At 35.5% G+C, this 24,704-nt stretch overlaps 1 protein-coding gene across 12 annotated transcripts in view; it reads right to left on the reverse strand.

The window, feature by feature from the left end:
• Nucleotides 1–24,495, reverse strand: part of LOC144959132 (uncharacterized) — a 155,308-nt gene extending 130,813 nt beyond the window's left edge. For 4 of the 12 annotated variants that reach the window (XM_078891612.1, XM_078891608.1, XM_078891606.1 and 1 more), the window contains exon 1: nt 24,297–24,495. The gene's annotated coding sequence lies outside the window, so the exon portion shown is untranslated. The remainder of the gene's footprint in view (nt 1–24,296) is intronic. The other 8 variants (XM_078891610.1, XM_078891603.1, XM_078891613.1 and 5 more) reach the window with 5 other exon arrangements.
• Nucleotides 24,496–24,704: the final 209 nt, after the last annotated feature.

A 24,704-nucleotide genomic window follows, 5' to 3' on the forward strand; every position in this document is an offset into this window, starting at 1 on the left:
TCGTACCAATAAGGTCGCAGGTTCAAACCCCACCACCGCCGCGAAAAATTTTTTATTCTCTATTGTCTTCTGGCACTTTTCTACTCACTTCATATCTTGTTGTTACCAACATAAGTGCCTGCTCCACTCACTTTTCATACTTATAGTTACAGCTACAGTTACAGTCTAGTAACCCACATAATTACAAAGTACAGTTTATATATCTTCAACCCCCCCCCCCCCCCCCCCCCCTCGCCTTTCTCACTCTTCTCCAACCTTGTCATCCCTCTTTATCCCCATCAATTACATTATACTTATAACCCCCCCCCCCCCTTTTTTTTTAACACACACACACAAACACACACACACACACATACACACACACACACACACTTCTAACCACTAACTTCCTTCCTTTAACATCCCCCCCCCCCCTTTAACACACACACACACACACACACATACACTTCTAACCACCAACTTCCTTCCTTCCTTCCTTTAAACGACCGACCAGCTCTTCTGGTCAACCCAGTTCCTTCCAATATTGCCTTTGCACCACCAGTTTACAGTGAAAGCTTATTAAACCGGCGTGGCTGGGATTTCAGCAAGATTACAGAAATACATTCGCTTTCGGGGTCAGAGGAGCGCTCATCCAATCCAAGTTGAGATATTCGTAAAAATATGAGGTTGTAACGAGGTCCACGTATTAGCCGGTCTGATAACGGAGCGCGATATGGGCTTGTTTCAAAGTAAGATAAGATATACTTTATTGATCCTGAATGGAAATTATCATGTTACATATCATTCATCGTTATATTTACACAGATTAATACAATGTCAAGAACTAGTTAAAAGAAAATACGAAGCTAATTTAAAACAAAATAAACATCAAATATAATAAAATATTGATAAAATAAACAACAGGAACAAACAAAGCTATAAAAATCGGACATGAAAATGGTTGTAATGGAAATACTTTGCGTTGGGTTGAGAGTAGTCCCATTACAGTAATGAGCCCATAACAATTTGGGTTATCAGACCTGTAAATAAGTAAACGTTTGGCTTCACCGAAAGGTTATTTTTAAAATCCCATTAGACTAAATTAGACATCAATTAAATATCAATAAAAATTATCATTATATTTTCAAAGTAGAGAAATTGGTGGCGACAAAAATATTCCACAGAGATTTAAAAAAAAAAAAAAACTTTGGTGTCTTTGTGTGTAGAATGTTCAAAAATGACCTTTTGGCGACACCACTGCGATTCTATGAATTACTCATTATTGATCTCTACTTGTGTCCAAACGTTTAGGATAAAACTTTTTCGAACATCCTCAAATAATGTTGCTCCATGAAGCCTGTGTGAGATAACCCATCAGTGAAAATCTTAGCTCCAGATTCTCCACAAAGACGAACAGTGTGGACGTTTTGGATTTCGCCTTTATCAAGCAGACAGGATGATCAATATTAGTCACTAAAGCCATGAATACATTCTAGTCTTATAATAATCATCACGACCTTGTGTTCAGTGTCTGATTGATTGACCCGTCTGTTGATAAAGAAAAACCTGAGAGGAAACGTATCAATCTTGGCCCACCAGGTAAAACGAACTCTCCGCTCCCAAAATATGAGAAACAGGCATATGTGAGTGTGGCGAAGGAGAAGAAGACATCCGCCATATTATACTCCAGACTTGTCGAAAGTACTCCACAGCAGGAAAGGATGTTGACCTGGCACTGTACCAAACCTCTGCAGACAAAACTACATGAGCCCCTGACTGAACTGAGGATGACAGCGGCGTTCCTTCATCAACTAGACATTCAGACATGAGGACACTTTGATGGGGAACGAAGAAGAAGAAGAAGAAGAAGAAGAAGAAGAAGAAGAAGAAAACAACTACAGTGTAACGAAGTGTAACTATTCAAAATCCATCTACGTATGACTGCCTTGGTATAACAAAAAGATTGAAAAATCGCTGTAGTAACCCAGAAAATGACATACAAACCACATAGAGAGAAGCACATCAAGTGTCTAAACACAAACATACATGTATACAGGCGCACGCACACACAAAACACATATATTATTCACACAAACGCACTCACACGTCTATAGAAGGGGACGGAGAGTGGGCTGGGCGAGGGAAATAAGGGGGGGGGGGGGGAAGAATCCAAATGGCAAATAACATGACATAATAAATGTTTACATAAAACACACGACAAGGAACAAACTGATTCTTCTTACTTCGCCAAAAACTCTCATGGACACGAACACACACACACACACACACATGCAAACACACGCACATACATACATACATACATACATACATACATACATACATACATACATACCTACATACTACATACATACATACATACATACATACATACATACATACATACATACATACATACATACATACATACATACATACATACATACATGCATACATACATAACTCAAATACAACTGCAAACACTCGAGCGCACGAACATGTGGAGAGAGAGAGAGAGAGAGAGAGAGAGAGAGAGAGAGAGAGAGAGAGAGAGAGAGAGAGAGAGAGAGAGAGAGAGAGAGAGAGTAGAGAAATCAAAGACAACATTCCACCATGACACTCCAAGTGGTAGCCTACATTGAGAACAATGACCTCACACAGTGTCCACACAACACCACACCACACAGCTGGGAAAACAGCCCGTCTATATCAATGGCCACCTTACCTACTCCTGGTCCTCCTACGATGACATCATAACTTTTTTATAGATAGTATGCAGAGGACGTCACTCAGGTCTCTGTTATTGTTTTTTGCCATCCGCGTTTATGAGTAATACTCACTGGACTGTATTAACCCGACTATAAACGTTCATGGATACACCAGTTTTGTGTGTTGGTCCGTTATACTTCCGGATGGCAATGTTATGAGCTTCTTCGCCAAGCGCATACTATCTATATATTCTCCGTTCTTTCATTTTGGCCAGAAACCTTTTTTCTTCATATCGATAGATCAAAATGACAACAACTATGTCAGAGAGTGTAGTTAAACACGAGACTTGTAAAGATGTGTAAGACTTGTACGTTCCTTACAACGGCCTCACACCGTGTCAACACACTCATAAACATGGAAAAACTGGCTTTGTGTTTTGGTATCACGAATGTTCAAACCTTTCAGTACACTTGATTAATCATCTATAATTTTTTATTCTTTCTTTCTCTTTTTATTTATTTCCGAGACCTCTGAAAAACAGTCTCCGGGTTTCGACTTTGAAAAAAACATTAGGAGTCGTCTTAATAATAATAACAACAACAACAACAACAACAACAACAACAATAATAATAATAATAATAATAATAATAATAATAATAATAATAATAATAATATAATAATAAATAATAATAATAATAATAATAATAATAATAATAATAATAATAATAACAATAATAATAATGCTTTTTTTAAAAATGGTTCTTGCCAAAAAATATGTTTAATGGTTTAGTTAGTGCTTCCGTACTCGCGAGAAATAAACGTATATTTAAAATTTTGGCCCAAAAAACTGGTCCTTCAAATATCAATAGATGAAAATGCCCCTCATCTTGGCAAAAACTCTCAAACCTGGGACTTCGCGTTCTTCCTTAAAGTCCCAGATTTAAGGAGCTATTGCCAAGATGGGGGTCATTTTACTGGATCGATATTTGAAGGACCAGTTTTCTGGTCGTAATTTTAAATATTTGTTTAGTGTGTGTGTGTGTGTGTGTGTGTGTGAGTGTGTGTGTGTGTTTTCCCCCGAGTACGACAGAGTGGACAACAACACTTGTACCACCCTTGTTGTATGCATTCACTTTATGTATTTCACAACATAAAAAATCCCATCACAACAGTCATGCATGACAGCATCTCATCGGCGGTCAGGTCGTAGTTTTGTGTCATAATACATATATATACACACACACACACACACACACACACACACACACACACACACTATATATATATATATATATATATATATATATATATATATATATATATATATATATATATATATATATATATATATATATACACTTGTTTTTTGTTTTCAATATCGATGTAATTCACGGGTTGGTGGCTTAATGGGAAAGACAGTCGCGGTTGGAGGGCCGTGGGTTCGATTGCCGGCTGTGCATGGGTTCATGGTCGGAGTCTCACCGTCGGCGAAGTGAAGTGGAGTCATTAAATAATTTAAAAAAAAAAAAAAACACGATTGCACCAAATTCATGTATAAATTCTGTCCCTGGCGACAAACAGCATCTCTGTTCAGAGGCAAAACAAAAAACAAAAATAATAATAAATGTAACAACACCTTAATGGCGTGATGTATCGTCCCTTTGGTTATGTTGGCTCAGTAACACATTATAGACCGCTATGAACACATAATGGATAGTATTGCGCTAATTGAGGGTCCCGATCGTGCAGTTGATAGAACACAAGCACCGCTAGAACATGGAATCCTATCGATTCCGTGTGCAGTCCAGATATTTTTTTCTGCCCCCCCCCCCCCCCCCCACCCTCCCCTCAGGCCCTATCCGCCCAAAAGTGATTTGGTAGCCTGGTCTGTTTGATCGGGCGGGAAGTACTTGGCCAGTCACCGGGGTCCTATCTAGAAGGAAACTAGCAATTTATTTTGCTCGTTTAACGCTGGAGAAACCGGGATAAACTCCGGCTCCACGGGCCTTATGGCTCTGAGAGATTTATTGCGCTAAATTTTAAAGTTCAATAAGACAGCGGTAACTATAACTATGGCGGTATTAAGAGGTTTAACGGAAAAGATAATGATAGTAACGGGGCTGTTATCAAGGGACCTGGAGGAATAAATCAGATGGTTATAAGATTAACGTCAGTGTCGTACTACATACAGCATGGTCTTTCTAACGTATTGGAATTGTGCTATCTGTAATACTGAACTTTTAAATCTTTATTACTTTTTTTTTAAATATTATATATATATATATATATATATATATATATATACAACGTGACGATGAGCGCTATCATGACTATACAACAACAATGATTGATCTCAAAACGGGTGCATGAAACAGTGCCAGACAAAGCTGAGAGAAAAATACAAGAACAAAAATCGTATTATTTGTTGGGATGTTTTTATTTTTATTTGAGGTTTTTTTTGTTTTTTTTTTTTTTTGGGGGGGTATTTTTCTCTCTCCTTTGTCTAGTACTGTTTTATACATTCTGCATCAGATCGTTATCTTAAACCAGTACCTCCTCTGGAATTTGTCACTTCGATCTATATACATATTATAATAACAGTAAGGTAATAGGGCAGACTTATCAAGAAAACTGGAAGAATCAATCAAGCAGGGGCGTGGCTAATTTGGTTAATTTGGTGCCTGGCACCACATCCACCTTTTAAAAATGGATTATAGCATTTTTTTAAAATATCAAAACTGAGAAATGGTATACACTGCCTCTTGCTTATTTGAGGAAGCCTCGCCAGTCTAACACAGTGTATTTTCCCGCCAACGCCAAATTGTATCAACCTCGCTACCCAATCACTTCTAGATGGGCAAAAGGATATGAAAAAAAAATCTCTGGATCAATATCGGTCCCTTTACTTGTGAATCGAGTGCTCTACCAGTTAAGCCATGTACATTTCCATGACAGATTAAGATGATCCCTGAAACTTGTCAAATAGTCTGAAAATTGATACGTACTGTTTTTAAAAGTTCTAACGAGTCTAAGGGCCTTTTTGGCATTAACAAACTGGTAGGCATCGTCTTAATATATAGAAATGATATATTATAAATGAATGGCGTGAAATAAGACTTCCAACAAGACTTCGATTAAACAAGTGTTACATAATATGGTCAACATTTTTGTATGGCTGTTAAACTCGGACGTTGAGAATTGGTCTTGAAAAGAGAATTGAAGCATTTGAAATGTGACTGAACGGGAGAAATACAAACATATCGTGGATAGAAAGGGAAACAAATAATCAAATCTTAGAGACACTCGACATAACAGACAGAAATCCCGAAAATCATCAAGGGGAGAAAACTTGCATGTTATTAGAAGGTATGAAACGATCCCAAAGAAGATACTGGAAGGAAAAGTAGACGGAAAGCGAGGTGGAGGAAGGAAGAGGAAAAGCTGGCAGCAAAATTTCGAAGAGGTGGCATCAATGTAAATCAAATAATCTTTCAACATTGCCCTCGACAGAGAGAGGTGGACGATCACGGCATCCAACGATAATGCTTTGATAAATATTTTCAAAAAGTGTTTTGTTTTTCGTTTATTTGTTGCTTTTTTAATTTAATTTTTTTTCATTCATTTATTTATTAATCCATCTATTTATTTCTCTATCTATTGTTTGTTTGGTAGTAAGACATACTAAACTACAAACTATAACAGTATATCAATGGTTGGATTGAATATCTCTATCTACCAAAGAAGAAATGTTTGTTTTCGCTTTGATTTTTTCATTCCGATAAGACTAAAAGGGTGTTCTGGTACAAAACTTCACTTTTCAACAATTTGAATCAAATTAAAGATTTTAGAAAAAATACATTTCTTAAGTCTGATGTATGGATATTGGATATGTAGTTCAACGAATTAATCGACAGAATGCACACAACACCACTACGTTAAAACAAGGGGCATCACTCTCAAGGATAACAATAACCAGGCCAGATAATATAGATACAATATCAACTGTATATATAATACAAATCCAAAAATCCCCCCGAAATTTACGCGAGCCGAGTTCGATTTTCTGTCAAGCTGACATCTGGTATAGTGTAGTAATACTTAAGGGAATAGCCACGTCACCTCGATGTGGCTAGACAATAATCAGGAGGGAAAAGGAAGAAAGGTGAAGGGTGGATGGTGAGAGAAACAGCTCAAGGATAATCAGATGACGAATCACGTCAATGTACCCCCCCCCCCCCCCCCCCGCGCTTATCCCTCCTTCCTCCATTATTACCCTCACACTAACTAACTCTCCTTCTATCATCATGATCATCATCACCATTAATGGTGTCATCACCATCATCAACATCATCATAATCATCACCGACATCATCATCAAATACCAACACCCACACCATCATAACTAACATAACTCCGTCATCATCACCGTCATCGTTGTTGTCATGAGCGCCAGGATTCCTTTTGTGAATAGCACCACATCACTGAGCACACTACCGCGAGAACGACTGGCTAAATACAAAATTTAAAAAATAAAAATTATGAATGTTATGGCCATGTATTTATGGATAGTGAACAAAAATAAAAGAAAAAAGGATTAATAACAAAAACAAAACAAAACAAAACAAATAAAAACCAAGACAAAATAAAGAAGAATATCAAAGGACAGTCACTTTCACGGATTACATATTTCCACATCCAAGACTGACCCCCCCCCCCCCCCCCCGCCCCTATTTATCACAAAGCCATAAATCTGAGACTTTGTCCTCAGAGAAGTTTTGAAGATTTATCATGTATTAAATAAGCTTTTTGAACTGCGGAGTTGGAGAGCAGAATATCTGCTTTTGAGATGAAAAGTTATTGAAAACTCCAGCGGTGCCGTATACAGAACACAGAACCAATAAAGACGTACTGGACGAAGATCGTCAAGGACGACAGGAACCCCTCATCACCACAGGTAGAAGAAGGAAACTTGGCATGGTTTGGCCACAATGTGAGGTATAAAAGTTTGTGTAGAACGGTGATGGAGAGTACCCTTGAAGGAGGAAGAAGAAGAGGAAGACAAAGGAAAGTTTGGATGGACAACATCAAGGAATGGACAGGAATGAAGATGGAAGAACTCTTGGAGAAGGCCAACAATCGAGAAGAATGGCGGAAAGTGGAAAGTGGTGAGATCTGAATCCTGTGTATCCCCTCCCCCTCCCCCCGGGACGATCAACAGATCATGGGATTTATGATGATGATGATGATGAAGGCTTTTTGACAGGTTTTGTGTCATTTATTATGCATGAAATAACAATGTGAAATTGAATTTAAGCTTCAATTTAATAAACGAAAAACAGATAGTGTGTTTATTAAATTGAAGCTTACATTCATGTTCGCATTGTTATTTATTTCTTTGAGCTTCGGGCAGCAAGATTTACATCATCTATTGAAGCATGAAATTATAGAGTTGTCTATTCCAAAAATGTAAAAAAAAAAAACAAAAAAAAACAAAAAAAACAAACAAACTTAATGGCGTATTTGTTATAAAGGCTGAATAATCATTGATTACGGAAAGGAATTTTGGGTCTGAATACAATAAAGTGTATGGCATGAAGGACTTGTCGACGTGCACTTATTATGCATGTTTGGTAACCCAATTCTTTCTGGGATTATTCTTGTAATGGAATTCTCAAAACAAAAACAAACAAACAAAAAAAAAAAAACAACAACAAAAAGAAGAAAAGATGCAAAATATTGTCCATTACAGCAATGTTAAACTAGGCCCATAAGAGGGTCCGGATGTCAGCCCTGTCGGGACTAGTGACTCTTTGATAATAAATAAATAAATGAATGAATAAATAAATTTCATTGTTCCCAAGTAAACGTAAGCTATTTTTATTTTCGTTTAAGATAGAATGGGAAAAATATAAGTTACGAAGATTATCAGGAGATTGTTAACAATGGCAAAGAAAAGAGAGAGAGAGAGAGAGAGAGAGAGAGAGAGAGAGAGAGAGAGAGAGAGAGGGAGAGAGAGAGGGAGAGAGAGAGAGAGAGAGAGAGAGAGAGAGAGAGAGGGGGGGGGGATAAAAACACCTCGAATCCTTTTTTACGTTTAATTGGTATTTTGAGTTTAACCGATTTCGGATTAAACGGTTCTCACTGTATCAAAAGCTCCCATAAGCTACCACAATCAAACTACGTACGTACTTAACACGTCGGTTAGCCATCAACGTCCAACTTTTTAAAGATCACCTCAGTTGTCATAGGCGCCCCAATCAATCACAAACCAACACCTAGACATGACAGCCTCTGGGATAAACTGAGACCCCAGTCAAAACTGGCAAAACACTTTAAACATTTTGACCATTCAACTTTTACTTCATACGTACATCGATTTTTAAAATACAATTTAAGTTATATAAATATATCACAATACTGCTGGTCTCTGAATAAAAAAAAAAGTACATTTTAAAAACATTTGACCAAAAAACTCGTCCTCCTATTCACTGACTAGATCGACTTTGCAAGTCCCCGGTTTGAGCGTTTTCGAGAGGGCCATTTTAATCGATGTTAGATATTTGAAGGACGAGTTTTCTGGCCAATATTTTAAATACACGTTTTTATCAGACCACGACTGACATGCCCAGGAGTTAAATGTGATGATCTGTTTTGGGATTAAAGTATTATTATTGGATATGTTGATAAGGGGAGATTTTAATACCCAACGTCGACACGAAGTTTCAAATGTCCTAACACCCCTCCTCCCCCTTCCCTCTTTTGAATGATTGTTATGATATTAGAGAGGGCTTGCAACACTTTTAATGTATGATATCAAGGATATAGATACATACGAGTACGTTCATTTCATTAGAATGTTTTGGTACAAAGTTGAATTCTTGGAAAATGCTCTTTTAAAAAAAAAGGTGACAAATTGCCATTTTTCGGGATAGAATAGTTGCATTGAAAGAGAAAAAATGGACACAGGGGCCAGGAAGATAGAAGATGCAGAAAGAGAAAATGGAAGAGTGGAGGAGAGAGAGAGAGAGAAGAGAGAGAGAGAGAGAGAGAGAGAGATGAGATAAGAGAGAGAGATAGATAGATAGATAGATAGATAGATAGATAGAGAGATAGAGAGAGAGAGAGTGTGTGTGTCATACAAACAGGAAGGTAATAACAGAGGTATAAAGATAATATGTAATAGAAAACCGTCCAGGTCAGTGAACATTTCGAACACTGAAGAGATAAGGTAGGGTGGTTGTGCATGGCTGACGACGGCACATCATTATCCTTTTATATATATATATATATATATATATATATATATATATATATATATATATATATATATATATATATATATATATATATATATATATATATATATATATATATATATATATATATATATATATATATATATATATATATATATATATTTTTTTTTTTTTTTTTTTTTTTTTTTTTTTTTTTTTTTTTTGTTGTTTTTTTTTTTTTTTGTAATTCTCTTCTGTTTGGTATTTTCTTATGTTTTGTTTAGTCTGATACTACTTTGTTTAGTTTTGCGTTGTCTCGTATTTGTTTGGCGCTTTGATTCGTTTTTTTTAAAATAATCATCATTACTTGTTTGTCTAGGTTTTGATTTGATTCACCCTATGTTTTGCCAATATGGACTGGTACTACTCCGAGGTTGGACAATATATTCGACTGTGAAAACACGTTTCTATCATCACTCCTCTTCCACTCCTTCCTTCCATTCTTTCAACTTCCTTCTCCTCTGCCCCTTCTCCTTTTCATACTACTGTTACTATTACGACGACTACTACTACTATTACGACGACGACTACTACTACTACTACTACTCCCCCCCCCCCCCCCACCACACACATACATACATACAAAACACTAGCTCAATTGCTCAATCAATAATTCTGGGGTCGTTGATAAAAATTCAACATGGGCTGTAACGAACAATTTTAACCCCAGCCCTATTTTATTTTTTAAATTATTATTTTTTTAACAGAATAGATATGACTAGGGAGAAATCCAATCTCGCCGATAAGGAGGTAAAATACAAATATGGCCAAAAAAAAAAAATCAATTTCACAATACATCCCCCACGTCAGTACAAGTAATATTCCACTCCACAGCTTACAACTCTTACAACAGACGTGCTAGTATTCCATATTCCTAGCTTTCAGGATCCATGAGTGGATGAATGAATGAATGAATGAGCGATGATGGTGATGATGATTATGATGATGATCGATGTTGATGTTGATGAAATACAAAGGCTTGTTACCAAAAAAAAAACAAATATGAAAAGCAGGCCTTTATTTTTGTCTTATAAATGATCTTTCAAAACGTGGAACCATAAATAAACACACACACACACACACACACACACACACACACACACACACACACACACACACACACACACCATTTGTTCCCCAAATCACCTCATTCAGATCAAGAAATGACAGGACCCGACTACACTTTTGAGAGGGTTGTTTTTTCTTTCTAAGAGATAAGCAAGAGTCCAATCCATCCCTGATAAAGATTTCTAATTTCAAACATCATCATCGTAATTATTATTATTATTATTATCATCATTATTATTATTATTATTATTATTATTATTATTATTATTATTATTATTATTATTATTATTATTATTATTATTATTATTATTATTATTATTATTATTATTATTATTATTATAACTATTATTATTATTATAACTATTATTATTATTAATGTCAGTGTTATTAATTATAAGGTCATTAGAAGAGAATTGACACGGTGGTGCTCGAGACAGCAAAAGAAAACAAGACACCATAATCACAACACATGACTGGTATAGCAAAGCTACTTACCACCAAATCGTGTTGTCGTTCGTGATTAAGTTCCTTTGCTTACCATTGCGTCCCGTACTCTGACGAAACATACTTTAACATTTTGGCCAGAAAACTCACATTGACAAAAAAAAAAAAACTCTCTCTCTCTCTCTCTCTCTCTCTCTCTCTCTCTCTCTCTCTCTCTCTCTCTCTCTCTCTCTCTCTCTCTCTCTCTCTCACACACACACACACACACACACACACACAGAAAACGCTATTTGACATCATTTTGGCGACAAAAGACATCATATTTTGACCAGAAAAGACACTTTTACTCTTTTAACCAGAGAGCACAGAGATCGTTTTTGGCCTGAAAACGAACATTTGATCCTCTAGCCAGAAAACACACGTAGACATTTTAGCCACAAAAAACCACACACTTTTACATTTTGGCCAGAAAACAATTACTGGACGGACATGCGGGGGCTCTCCCATTTTTTTGTTAGGCCATGTTCACATTCTCTCATACTTCAAAAAGAAAATACAGATTTCATTTTATATTATATTTCTATTTATTTATTGATTGATTTTATCATTTGCATGATATATGCCCAAGACGATGTTTTGTTATAGCAAATAATGTAGTATCTGTTTTATATTATCCGTTTTAGTCTTACAAAAATGTCTAATATAGTTTTTAAACGTGTTAACAGGCATTAATTTGAAAAGGTATACTTTTGTTTCTAAAAACGATAATCTTCTTTCAAAATATTTCTACAATGTGGGATGATGGCCCATTCAATTATCCTTCATAAGTGGTCTCGGAGTAGATAATTTCAGAACAATATGGCGGCCATTTTAATGGAAATATATTACATCTCATAAGCCATCAAGAACTAAAATCAAAAGGCGGATCTTCAATGACCTTATCGAGCATAACAGCATTAAAAAAAAAAACCACCAAAAAAAAAAAAAAACAGACACACACACACAAAAAAAACAACAAAAAAAAGAAAACAAAAAACGTGGACGGTAGGAGTAACTGACACCGACGAATAGAGAGACAATCAGAGGCATCCGGATCGGAAGATCAGGAAGCGAAAGGCCTGAAGTCAAGTAAGTTATCTCAAAAAGGCCGGGATGCATTAGGTGGCAGAAAGTGATTATAAAATTCTACTGATCAGAGATCTGAGATTGAATGTTTTATGTCATAACATATCAGTAATTGGCCTTTAAAATGGACCAAGCGTTCCTTAAATTCCCTTACAACAAACGTGAAATGTAGCCAAGTGTTGTATGGTTTAACTTTAAAATCAATTTTTAGCATCCGAATCATCCTGACATAATACCGTTTTGATAAGGTGGGTCACCAATATGCATATAATGATTTTAACCCTCTTCTTACCAATCACAGTAAAGTCGTCACATGAGTTACGATACAACCATACATTTTTCTCAGTCTGATTTCTTTTGGACATCACTAATAACGTGACGTTGAATGTAAGCTTCAATTTAATTACAAAAGCAGATCAAATGAACGTTTCGGGTTTCCCCTTTATCAACAAAACAGGATGATTGAAACACCACAGATGAATGAGATGATGTTCATCTTAACTACGCCACTACCACATCGTCTCATTCATCTGTGGTGTTTCAATCATCCTGTTTTGTTGATAAAGGGGAAACCGGAAACGTTCATTTGATCTATTTTTGTAATTAAATTGAAGCTTACATTCAACTTCACGTTATTATTTATTTCTTCGAGCTTCGAGCAGCAACATTTACACTTTGGACATCACAGAATTTAAAGAATTTTTGGGGGTTATAACAAAAATCGAATTTCTAGGGGTTATAATTATACAAATGTAACACTGTTGTAGAGCTTGTTTTGCTGAGGAGAAGAAAAAAAAAAACATGTATAGCGAGAACTTACTTCTTTAGTATTTCAGTGAAAAAAAAATAGAATCTATTTTTGGGTTGGTTGAGTGCGAAGTTTTGTGGGTAAGAATATGTAAAATTGCTGGTAAGGAGAGAGCTAAGACTTCTGGCTGAAGTGTTTAAAAAAGGCGTTTTGTTGAGGGACACAAGTATTGCTACTGTCAAACATACTCTTGACATGCTGCAAGCAGTACGCACCACACACACACACAAAAATTGGGCCTGATTGTTGTCGTTCTACACAATACATACATTAACATTGTAGTATATACTACGTACCACTTGTACTATGTATGTACACATTGAAGACATTGTCCCTGTATGCAAGGTTAGTTTATTTATAATAAAACTAGTAAATTACGGGAGATTGGGACTGGCCTCACACTATCGGAGGGGTGTGTGCCAGTCAAAAAGATAATCTAATTTCTTTCTATAACCTTAAAATAAATAAATTAGTAATATTATTATTATTATTAATAACAATAATAATAATAATAATAATAATAATAATAATAATAATAATAATAATAATAATAATAATAATAATAATAATAATAATAATAATAATAATAATAATAATAAAATAATACTTTATTGCATCCCAAAAAAGGAATTTTTTTCATGAATAAAAATATGTGTAGAAAATACGTAAACATTCACAACACGTTTGTTGTCGCCGGAAGCCAGCGTCATCCAAATAATATATAAAGAATATAATAAATATCATATAATTCTAATCGGCGTCCCGTTTTTGGTATTTACAAATCGAAAGTTGCCAATTTAAATACAAATTTAAAAAAATGTAAACATGAATCAATGAATTCATAAATCAGCTTATTAAATAAAGTAATTGAAAATGAGGATTGCTAAATATCGGGACATTCAGAGCACCAAATGATGGGCGTAGATAACCAAACGTTAGTTTGGCTGCTCTCAAAGCCTTTAAAAGCTCTATTTTTAGAGGTTTTACGGCGCTTGTGACAACTATATTAATTTTAACATCATTTCAGGGCTAGGAATATGATAGGGGAAAGTTGTTGATATGAAGTTAAAAGCACCCAAGTAAAGTAAGCCAAAGGGGACTGGGTCAATAGGGAAAAGAAGATTCTACGAGCAATACAATCCCTCGATGTGCGGTTATGTGGTCTTGTGGTATGAGAGGGCAGTTGTGAGTTTGGTGCCCACGAATGTCCTGTACATAATGTATTGCATAGGACAGGGCAAGGGCAGGGCAGCTGGGAAGTCTGAGATTCGAAGCGTACATCGGAGAAAAGAAGAAAAAAAAAGGTAAGACCAAGGGGCAAAGGGAACTATTTTGTTCAAAGAAAGGACGGTTTTGATGATATGCGTTTCGCCGAAAAAAAACACAAAACAATTCATAACATTCGCCAGCCAACACACAAAACTAAGTGTAATCCCGAACGTTTATAGTCCAATTGATATAATTTAGTGAAAACTGCGTATAACAATGGCTGGCTAAAAACAAAGAACTTCTATACCATGGAGCCCAAGATCAAACATCAGATTCCCATTCTCTCTCTCTCTCTCTCTCTCTCTCTCTCTCTCTCTCTCTCTCTCTCTCTCTCTCTCTCTCTCTCTCTCTCTCTCTCTGTGTGTGTGTGTGTGTGTGTGTGTGTGTCCTCCCGCGAAGTGACACAATGCCCTACAAACGCTATCCCGTCAACCAACCAACCTTATCTACCTCAATGGCAAACAGACCAGGAGACACTATCTATCACCCAATGATAGTCAGTCATATTAACAATGATATCCTCACTATCACTTTTACTACTCTACTCGATAGTTCTTACACAGTCACCACCACAGTAGTCAAATTCACGGTTACCAGTTACCTGCCGCTCTCCGGAAAGACCAGTATTTAAATATTTAGCCAGAAAATTCGTCCTTCAAAAATCGATCAATTTAAATAACCCTCATTTTTAAAAAATTGTTGGGGGGGGGGGGGGGGGGGGGGGGGATAAAATAAAAATAAAAACAAACTCTCCAACCTGGACCTGCGTTGAAGGGCGTGTTTTCTGACCATATATTTAAATACGTACGTGTCTTTCCAGATAGCGGCAATGAACAGGTTAAAATGAACAATTTAATTTTCAATGTAAAATCCAAAGACATGAAATTTTAAAAAATGATTATATTATATGTTTTCTGTTTAATGCCACATATTGAGTTGGCATTAAAAAGCCATACTGGCAATTCCGGCCTCAATGCAATTTGGGTGCAAAGGTAGCATGTCAAAAGTCTTTTCATTTAAGCCAGAAAGCTTACTTCAAATACATATATATATATATATATATATATATATTATATATATATATATTATATTATTATATATATATATATATATATATATATATATATTTTATATATATATATATATATATATATTATATATATTATATATATATTTAAATGATTATCTAATGTTAATTTGGTTTGTGTTTGTTTCTATAGGTTTAACCGCAAACGCGACACTATTGTTAATTTATTATTATTATATTGGTTCATTTCAGCGTCAGTGAAAAGGGAGATTACCATCCATAGTCAAAACATTTAGATCAAGATAACAAGCGTTAAAGGGAACCAGTTCAACTAACAAAGGTCAGAAGTTGATCTAAGAGCAAACTGTCCTTGCAGATGGTCTGAAATCACATGAAAGTAAAGTTTCCATACTTACTCTGCAACAGGATGTCCGCCCAAAGGAATACACAAAAATGTTACACATACGAAACATATAGCAAAGACCCTACCGATGACATAACGAATAAGGGTCAGATGATTTCCAAGAAGAAAAAAATATCATCCATTAAAAAACAAAACAAAATCAGTCTAACAGACTGTTTCTCATTCAACAGAAGACTCAGGATAGAGCCTGAATGGCACATTCAGAACCAGGACACAAAGCCACGTGGACTATAAATGATATAGGGAAATAATAGAAGATTCAGCAACGTGTGGATGGGTGAAGGATCCACTGGCTTATGGAAAGTCAATGTTCAACGTCCCCACTTAACTTTTCAAAATGTCTCAAACCTGAAGCTTAACTCTCTCCTTACCGATCATTTTCAGTATTTTCCCAAAATGGCAGGCTTATCCAGCAGAAAAAAAATATTTTTAAAACTCAAACAAGTTCTCTACAAAACAACTTAATGGTCTTATTGATTAAACAAAGATTATTCTTCAAAATCTGTGATGTACAAAATATATTTGAATAAGAAACAAAATGTACATTGTGTCGGTAACAAATGTGACGATTTTGATGCAGGTGGTAAGGAGAGGGTTAAAAAGGTTCTCTGGACAAAACAAAACAAACAAAAAAAAGCTTTCTATATCATAGCATGACAGAGTATTTAATCAATCATCACTGAACTGAATTTCCAATATTATCATACGAGGAGAAAAGATTACACAATAAGACCTATAGATCTACATACAGGAAATGTTTTAATTCATAGTTTTGATGTTGGAAAAATTGCAAATTACATTCCAACGACTGGAACTCCTCTCAGACATTTTAAAAAAGATAGAGAAAACTGTAGTTCCAGGAAAGCGAAAGAAAGAACAATCCAGAAAAATACTTGGGAAACTTGAATGCATTCCAGGAAACCATACTCTATACCTTGTTCAAGGTGTATTCAAGTTATCCTTAAAATTGGTCAGTTTTAAAGACAAATTTGAATAAAATGTTTTCCAAAATTTACTTGAACGTCATTTTAAATACATTAAACCTCTTTAAATAAAAGATCACTCATTTTTGTAAGAAATAAAGGGAAACTCTGGAATGGTCCCTGAACAAAACTTGGCTTGGAGATATTCTTTTTAAAAATGAGAGAAATTGAACATGTCATTTTTTAATAAATCACGGGATGGCCCATTTGTCCTTAATAATGCTATCTATACTGCTCAATTCATTTTCTTATAATTATATAATATCTTATTGTATCATTTGAAAGTTAATATTAGTCTTTATAAACCTTTAACTGCTCCTTGTAACTGTAATGCATCGATAACATCATTCAAAGTTTTACAACCAACATTCATTGTTAATTTAACAATGTTCGGTAGATCTACATATCGATGTTACAACTTATTGAATTAATATTAATATCTAACACACAACATTAGTCAAGAATCATAGTAAAATTTTCCCTATCAACATTTCAATTAATCAAAATGCAGCTAAATATCCAATGACTTCTGTCATGTTACATTATGAATGGAAATCAAATATTACGTTGGTATCCTATCCAGCAGATCTATGATGAGCACGATTCAATAAGGCTTCAAGATACTGAAAATGGACTCTATGACACGGAAATTTCATTTTCAATAAGCTTTACTGAATTAATCATAATCACACCGCTTTGAGCCAGTATTTTTTTACTTGCATGAATTTATCATCGTGATAGGCAAGTCTGAGAGGAATTGTGTGAAACATGCAATCATAAAAACCTGTGTTATAGTAAACAGTTTTGCAAGTAAAACTGTAAAGAAACAACATGTGTACATCACACCTGGAAGAAAGGATCATTGGCTAAGTAAAAAGTAAATGCAATGCAATCAATTACCTTGAGCTGTTGATCTTGTTAAAGATTTTTCGGATTATCAAATATTTGTTCATTAATGAGAATAACAACAACAAAACAAAAATAAACACCCCCCCCCCCCCCCCCCCCTCCCCACCCCCCAAAATACCTAACAGATAATTGATATTTTTTTATGGACTAGTTTTGGGACAAACATGTTTTCACTGCGCTCTATCCTCCTCCTATACCCACTTTGTGCAGCTATATCGTCTTGTGGTATAACACTGACTTCGGACAGGGTTCGAATCCTACTTTGAATGACCTATGGTTGAGTCTTTGGAAACGGCTCTTTACTACATTCTCTCATAATACTCTGGTGTAAAATGAGTACCCAGCCATTGACAACGTATCGGTTGATAAAAATTGTAATATCACCTAACAGATTTCATGTCTCATCCCACTTGTTAAGTGTTGCTATTGGTTAAAGACCCCTTTTAAACCGCTCTAAACACGTTTAGTGGATATTGTGCTACACAAATGTTTGTTTAATACAGAGGGTAACAAGTCTGATACAAAAAACCAGGAAAAACCCAGGACTCCATAGACCTACTGCTAGTTCTAGACTAATTATACAACTAGAACAGGATTGTTGGAAAGGGGAAGGGGGAAGGAATGGAATGAAGATTTGTAAAAACATAAAACTCATCCTCTTGATGCTTGATCAGCACAAAAGGCTGAGAAGGTGGGGGATATTTGGTGGTGGTTCGGGGGATGTAAATTTTGCTTCATTAAAATTAGTTATCAGCATTTCAAAGGCCTTTGTACTACCCAGTTAGATAACAACAGCAGAGCCTTATGTTCAGGACATTAATCTTTTATCAAAAAATAGATAACCCTTTGCTTTCTCTTGTGCTTCATAATGTAATGCTTGTATGAATGTCAATGCCCTATCGCTGTAATAAATCTCACTACCTTTGAACCTAAGATGTTCCATAAAATGCGACCAGTTGTGTCAAACAACAACCTAAACTTGAAGACCAGAATGAAAGTAGTAGAAACATATCTTATAAGTACCCTTTTATACTGTTGTGAAACATGGATGCTTGACAAAGAATGTACGAGGAGGTTAGAGGCATTTGAGATGTGGGTGTATAGAAGAATGTTGAGGGCATCATGGACAGACAGGAGTGTTGGAGAAGGTGAGAAAGGGAAGAATATTGATCGATAACATCAGAAAGAGGCAGTTACGGTTTCCGGGACATGTGTGGAGAAGAGACGGAATAGAAAAGATGGTAACATCTGGGATGATCGAAGGAAAGAGAGATAGAGGAAGACAAAGAATGACTTAAGACAAAGAATGACTTATCTAAATAACCTAAGAATGGCCAAATGTGACTTTAAAAGTAACACAGATTTCATGCGCACCGCAGAGGAGCGTGATTCGTGGAGACCGTTGACCGGCAACGTGCTCAAGAGCGCAAGCCACGATGGATGATGATGATGAGGGGTCTTAAGTTTGAATCCCTATCCTGAAAACAAGTGACTATCGACCAGCAATTGGGAAATGATTTTTTCCACACATTTTCCCTGTCTTACTAGATGTAAAATTGATGTTTCCCCTACTAATGGTGTCAGTGTCAAACAAATAAGTTTATGTGCTAGTTATTAGGATCAATGTTTTTCATCTAATATGTGACCCACAGTCTAGAAGCAGTATTATGCCAGCATCAAGTAGGTGATGGAAATTGAATGCAAAGCCACAAATATAAACACTTCAGGTTAATTTCTATCCATTACATTAGGAGGATAAACACAATATTTCTCATCGCAAAAAGCTGAAAGTTCATATTTCTTATCATCTTAATTCTTTATTTATTTTTTATTATTCAATTCATCCCAACTTAATACTAATACCATTTTGAGATGGTGGGTCACATCTTAACTATTAACAATTTTGCAGTCAACGGTCAAAATATAATTTTTTAATGCAAATTTAACTTGCTTAGGTTTTAGTAACGCCTTGGAGCCGGTGTTTATCCTGATTACAGTTGCAATAGTTTGCTACCCTTTGGATTGGAGGCTAGTTTATCCTGATTACATTGCAATAGTTTGCTGCCCTCTGGAATGGAGGCTGGTTTATCCTGATTACAGTTGCAATAGTTTGCTACCCTCTGGATTGGAGGCTAGTTTATCCTGATTACAGTTGCAACAGTTTGAAAAAATATTGCAATATTGCCTACCACCAGGCAACAAGTCTTGTCCTACATGTTGTCTTGCTGTTGGCCAGGATTCCCTTTAAAGCGCTTAAGTGGATATTGCACGAATATAAATGCACATTTTTTTTTCTTTTCATTTTCTCCAGCTGTATTTAGAGGTGGGAATTATATTTTGGTTCTGATTTTAATTTGATGGCAGTAATAGTAGACGACCCAGGAGGCGATTAATGAGGAAGAATCCATTATGAGATAATAGTTGATAAAATCTAAAATAAAATACTTCAAACCACACAGCTATTTTTCAATCAACAAGTTTTGAAACCACGAGAAAATCAGATCAATAATAAATTAATGTCTGTCCCCTTTCAGTTGACGACAAAGAACTAGCTGAAATTTTGCCATGAAAACATTTGACACTGATAAAACTTGTATCTAGATGCACTACTCTATCAGGAGGGTACCTACCACTACCAAAGTTTTTCAACATGGACAGTTATGAGTTGATGCTAAGTCTGAGTTGAGTAAGTATAATAACACGGAAGAAGTAAGGGTCAAATAATTGAAGGTAAGTTCAATTAATACGGGAAAATTCAGACGATGGCGGGTAATAAATTCCATTTTAAGGAGAACATAGAATACATTTTGGAATATTCTGAATTTATAGTATACACTAGCTCAATTTACCAAAACATGTCAACGCTAGTTTCCAAGTCGATCAAAGATATATTTGGTCCTGACATAGTGGCACTTACTGAAATACCATTTACCATAAGACTGCAGACCTCCTCCTGTTTATTCGTGAAATGAAAACGGAATATATTATTTTAGAATCTGGGACAGGAAAAATGCAAGTGGCACATTATCATTAAACAACTACTCCTATTATGAATTGTTTCAACTCAATGATATTATATAATATAAGAATAATATGATTTCAGATTCACCAGATCCTGAAGGTGCTGACATGATATGACTTGACAGGAGTTGTTCCTACTTAACTAAAAAAATATTCAAAACGTAACCACTAGAAAGTTCTTCCCAATCAATCTCCTGTAATTGTAATAATACAAACAAATTGTTGTTAAATTCATGAAACTGGTTTGAATATATTGAACCACAGTATTCATCACTCTATTATTATTATTATTATTATTATTATTATTATTATTATTATTATTATTATTATTATTATTATATAGAGCAATATCCACTAAACATACTGAAGCGCTTTACAAAAGCAACACTTGACTTGTAAGATGAGACATGACGGCTGTTTAGCGATAAAACAATTTTTTCCAACTGAGATCCCGCTGTTGATGACCAAGTACTCATTTTACACTTGAGTATGGTGAGAAAACGTGAGTAAATAACCTTTTCCAAGTACTCAACAATGCACCGCTCAGAGTGGGAATCGAACCCATTACGTTCCAGTCCGGAAGACAGTGTCATACCACTAGACCACATAGCCGCACGGTGAATGATGGGGTAAAATCCTTTGTTTGCCTCACCTTGCTTACATTAAAACAGATCAGAGAAATTAGAGACATTTCTGAAAATTATGTAATGAGAATCAATTTAATCAGGTTACAGCCACATCAGATTATTTTTTTTTTAAACAAAAAAAAAATTGAGCGTTTATATAGCGCAATATCCACTAATCATGAAGTGCTTTACAAAGGGTCCCTGACCAACAGCCACATGTAACACGTAGAACAAGACATGATGCCTGTCAGGCGATATTACATCTTTTTCTGACAGAAATGACGCTGTTAATGGCCAGGTACTCGTTTTACACCTGCGTACAGTGAGAGAATGTAAGTAAAGAGCCTTTTCCAAGGACTTAACTATGCGTTGAGCGAGGCTTGAACCCAGGAAACCGAAAGTGAGTGTCATATCACAAGACCACATAGCTGCACAAAGAATCTAAGTAGTTTGATGGAAAATTGATTTTCATTAAAACTAAAACAAATCCATTCACATTTGAAAAATATCTCAGGGTGATTTTTTACTTTAAATTTGAAATATCAATCATTAACTCACTGACTGCTAAGGTTTTCAGAATTGCAAAGCCGAGGTTTAAGCATGTTGTTTAAAAATTCACCATGTTCACAATTTTTATGACAATAAAACAGTTTTTAAAAAGCAAAAAAACCTGTCTGTGTTGTTCTTTCAAATGATACCATTTGTATTGTTGCATTTTAATTCTGGATTGCATCGTAATATTTTGAAAAAGAGACAATTTTATGCCCCCCCCCCCCCCTTCCACCCCCAAAAAATAATTGAATTGGAGTCAACACTGCCTTTGAATACTATTCTAACTAAAAACTGTAAAAATCAATGTTCTTTTAACAGAAAACAATCACCAACATAATCAGAGTAATAACTAAAATAAAATCAAGTAGTTTTGATATTGTTTTTCACTCGAGAAATACATACAAATAATTGATTTCGTTTCTCCATTATGTTGAAAAACTAAAAGAAAAATTCCAGGTTATCTATTACTTTAGCCTGCTAGAAAGAATGTCAAAATTACAAAGTACCCCATAATGTTTGGTATGAAATAAAAGATTTTAAAAATGAACTACCTCGTCGTCAAACTGCTATGGCCCATACAGTTCGGTCAGAATTAGAAAAAAATAGTAAAATATGAAACCGAGTGGGTTCAGCCACAGCAGTCAACGGTCAAAATATAATTTTTTAATGCACATGTATCGGCTGTGGCGGTCAGTGAGTTAATATATATGTTGGCCTCTCGTTTGAATACATGTAAATGAAAGCAATTGATTTCTTAACTTGGGCAAGGGTAGATTAATTAATAATTGGAAGCTAAATGACTTGTTTTTACTTTCATGTTTCGAACTATTTGAGTTGGACTATTGGTCTTAGCCTCTGCCTGGTAACTGACCTGCCTTAGGAGAATAAAAGTAAAGGGCCATAGACACAACTTACATTATATCAAATGATATTTGAGAACCCGGTGTATTTAGATCTAAGGTAAGTTAGCCAAAATCATAATGTGAATTGATATTTTTCTACCTCTCCCAATAAATAGTAACATATAATGATGTCAAGCTTGAAGCTTACAATAATAATTTGTGATGTCAGATTATCAAGCGTTAAATTTCACAAAAATAAGATTTTAAAAAAAGAAATATTAAAAACAATTGTCTGTTATGATGAAATCGGAATCAATTGAGGGGTAGAATAAAAGATTTCTAACCTTCTTGTGTTTTGGAATCGAAACTTTGCTCTAACCACACTAGCGAGCTTGCGCAACTGTTGGGAAACAGGTCCAGAATTCCAAAAAGCAAGGGTGTAAAAATCCTATAATGATGAACTCATTAATTTAAATCTAGTCAGAGAAGGAGCGCTTTCTTAATTGACGCTGTTCCAGATTTTAACATTTAGAATGATGTTCAGAACTCTATCCAAAAGTCAGTAGTGAATGGTCAACAAGCCACATAATAATGATAGAGAATTATTCTGAAGTAAATCAATCGAAAAGGATAACAACAGAGAAAGGTTAAAAGGAAAACTCATACACTTACACCAACTGTTGATGCAGACACAAGGACAAGACGGCTTTACTGACTACAACAGTGGACCGTGGACAAAAAAATATCCAATATAGCGTCATTTAAAGTCAAAGTGACACTATTTCAATTTCGACATTGGTATCGCAACTTATTCAATTTCATCAGTCAGTTCGTTCCAGGAAGTTGTGTTTCGTGTCTAGCCAGATATTCAATCATTCACTTTCTCAAGTCTCAGTCAGGTCTGAGCATTCGTCGAGGGGAGGTTTCTGTATTTTTAAATGAACCTTAAAAATTAAAATGAATTTTACAACATATCTAAAATGCTGACTAGATTTGCCATGAGCATTTGATAAAATGCATGAAAAGAAGCAACACTTCAGCCAGAGGTAGTTGTGCCACGCCCACAAATCATGGAAATTCACACTACAACAATCGAATCACTGTCCGCTCCTCAAGACATTTTATGTGGGAGGTGGCCGATCTTCATCGGCAGTGAAAAATCGATCAGACCAAAACACACGTCTTGATCACTTACAAATGTGGAGTTCATGTACTCACCGCTTTTAGGAAAAAATCCAATTCGATCCTTTAGAAATAAACAGGACTTAAAACGTAAGTCTGATACGCAAGAAATCACTTTCACCTCACAAATCCCAAGCAAACGGAACAGGTGACAGGAGACAATCCCATTTTACGTCTGTCAATGGAGGGCCGCCATAACTAACACACACAGTACACAGCAGCCGTGACCTCTTTCGGTGTCAGCAGTCAAACAGAGGCTGCCTCGATTGTAGGGCTGGGTCAGGGCTGAATTTTTCCTCGAAACCGGGTTGGGGAAAGGAGTTATTCCTATTCCTTTTTATTTTATTTTGTAGGTCGAATTTCGCGTAAAGAAACGTCTCAAAGATTTCGAACACAAAAGTGACAAAATGATAATTGACGTAAAAAAAAAAAAAAAGATATAAA

This window comes from Berghia stephanieae, chromosome 13, assembly GCF_034508935.2.
Source record: "Berghia stephanieae isolate SIO BIC M18660-M18661 chromosome 13, UCSD_Bste_1.3, whole genome shotgun sequence".
Classification (NCBI taxonomy): Eukaryota; Metazoa; Mollusca; class Gastropoda; order Nudibranchia; family Aeolidiidae; genus Berghia; species Berghia stephanieae.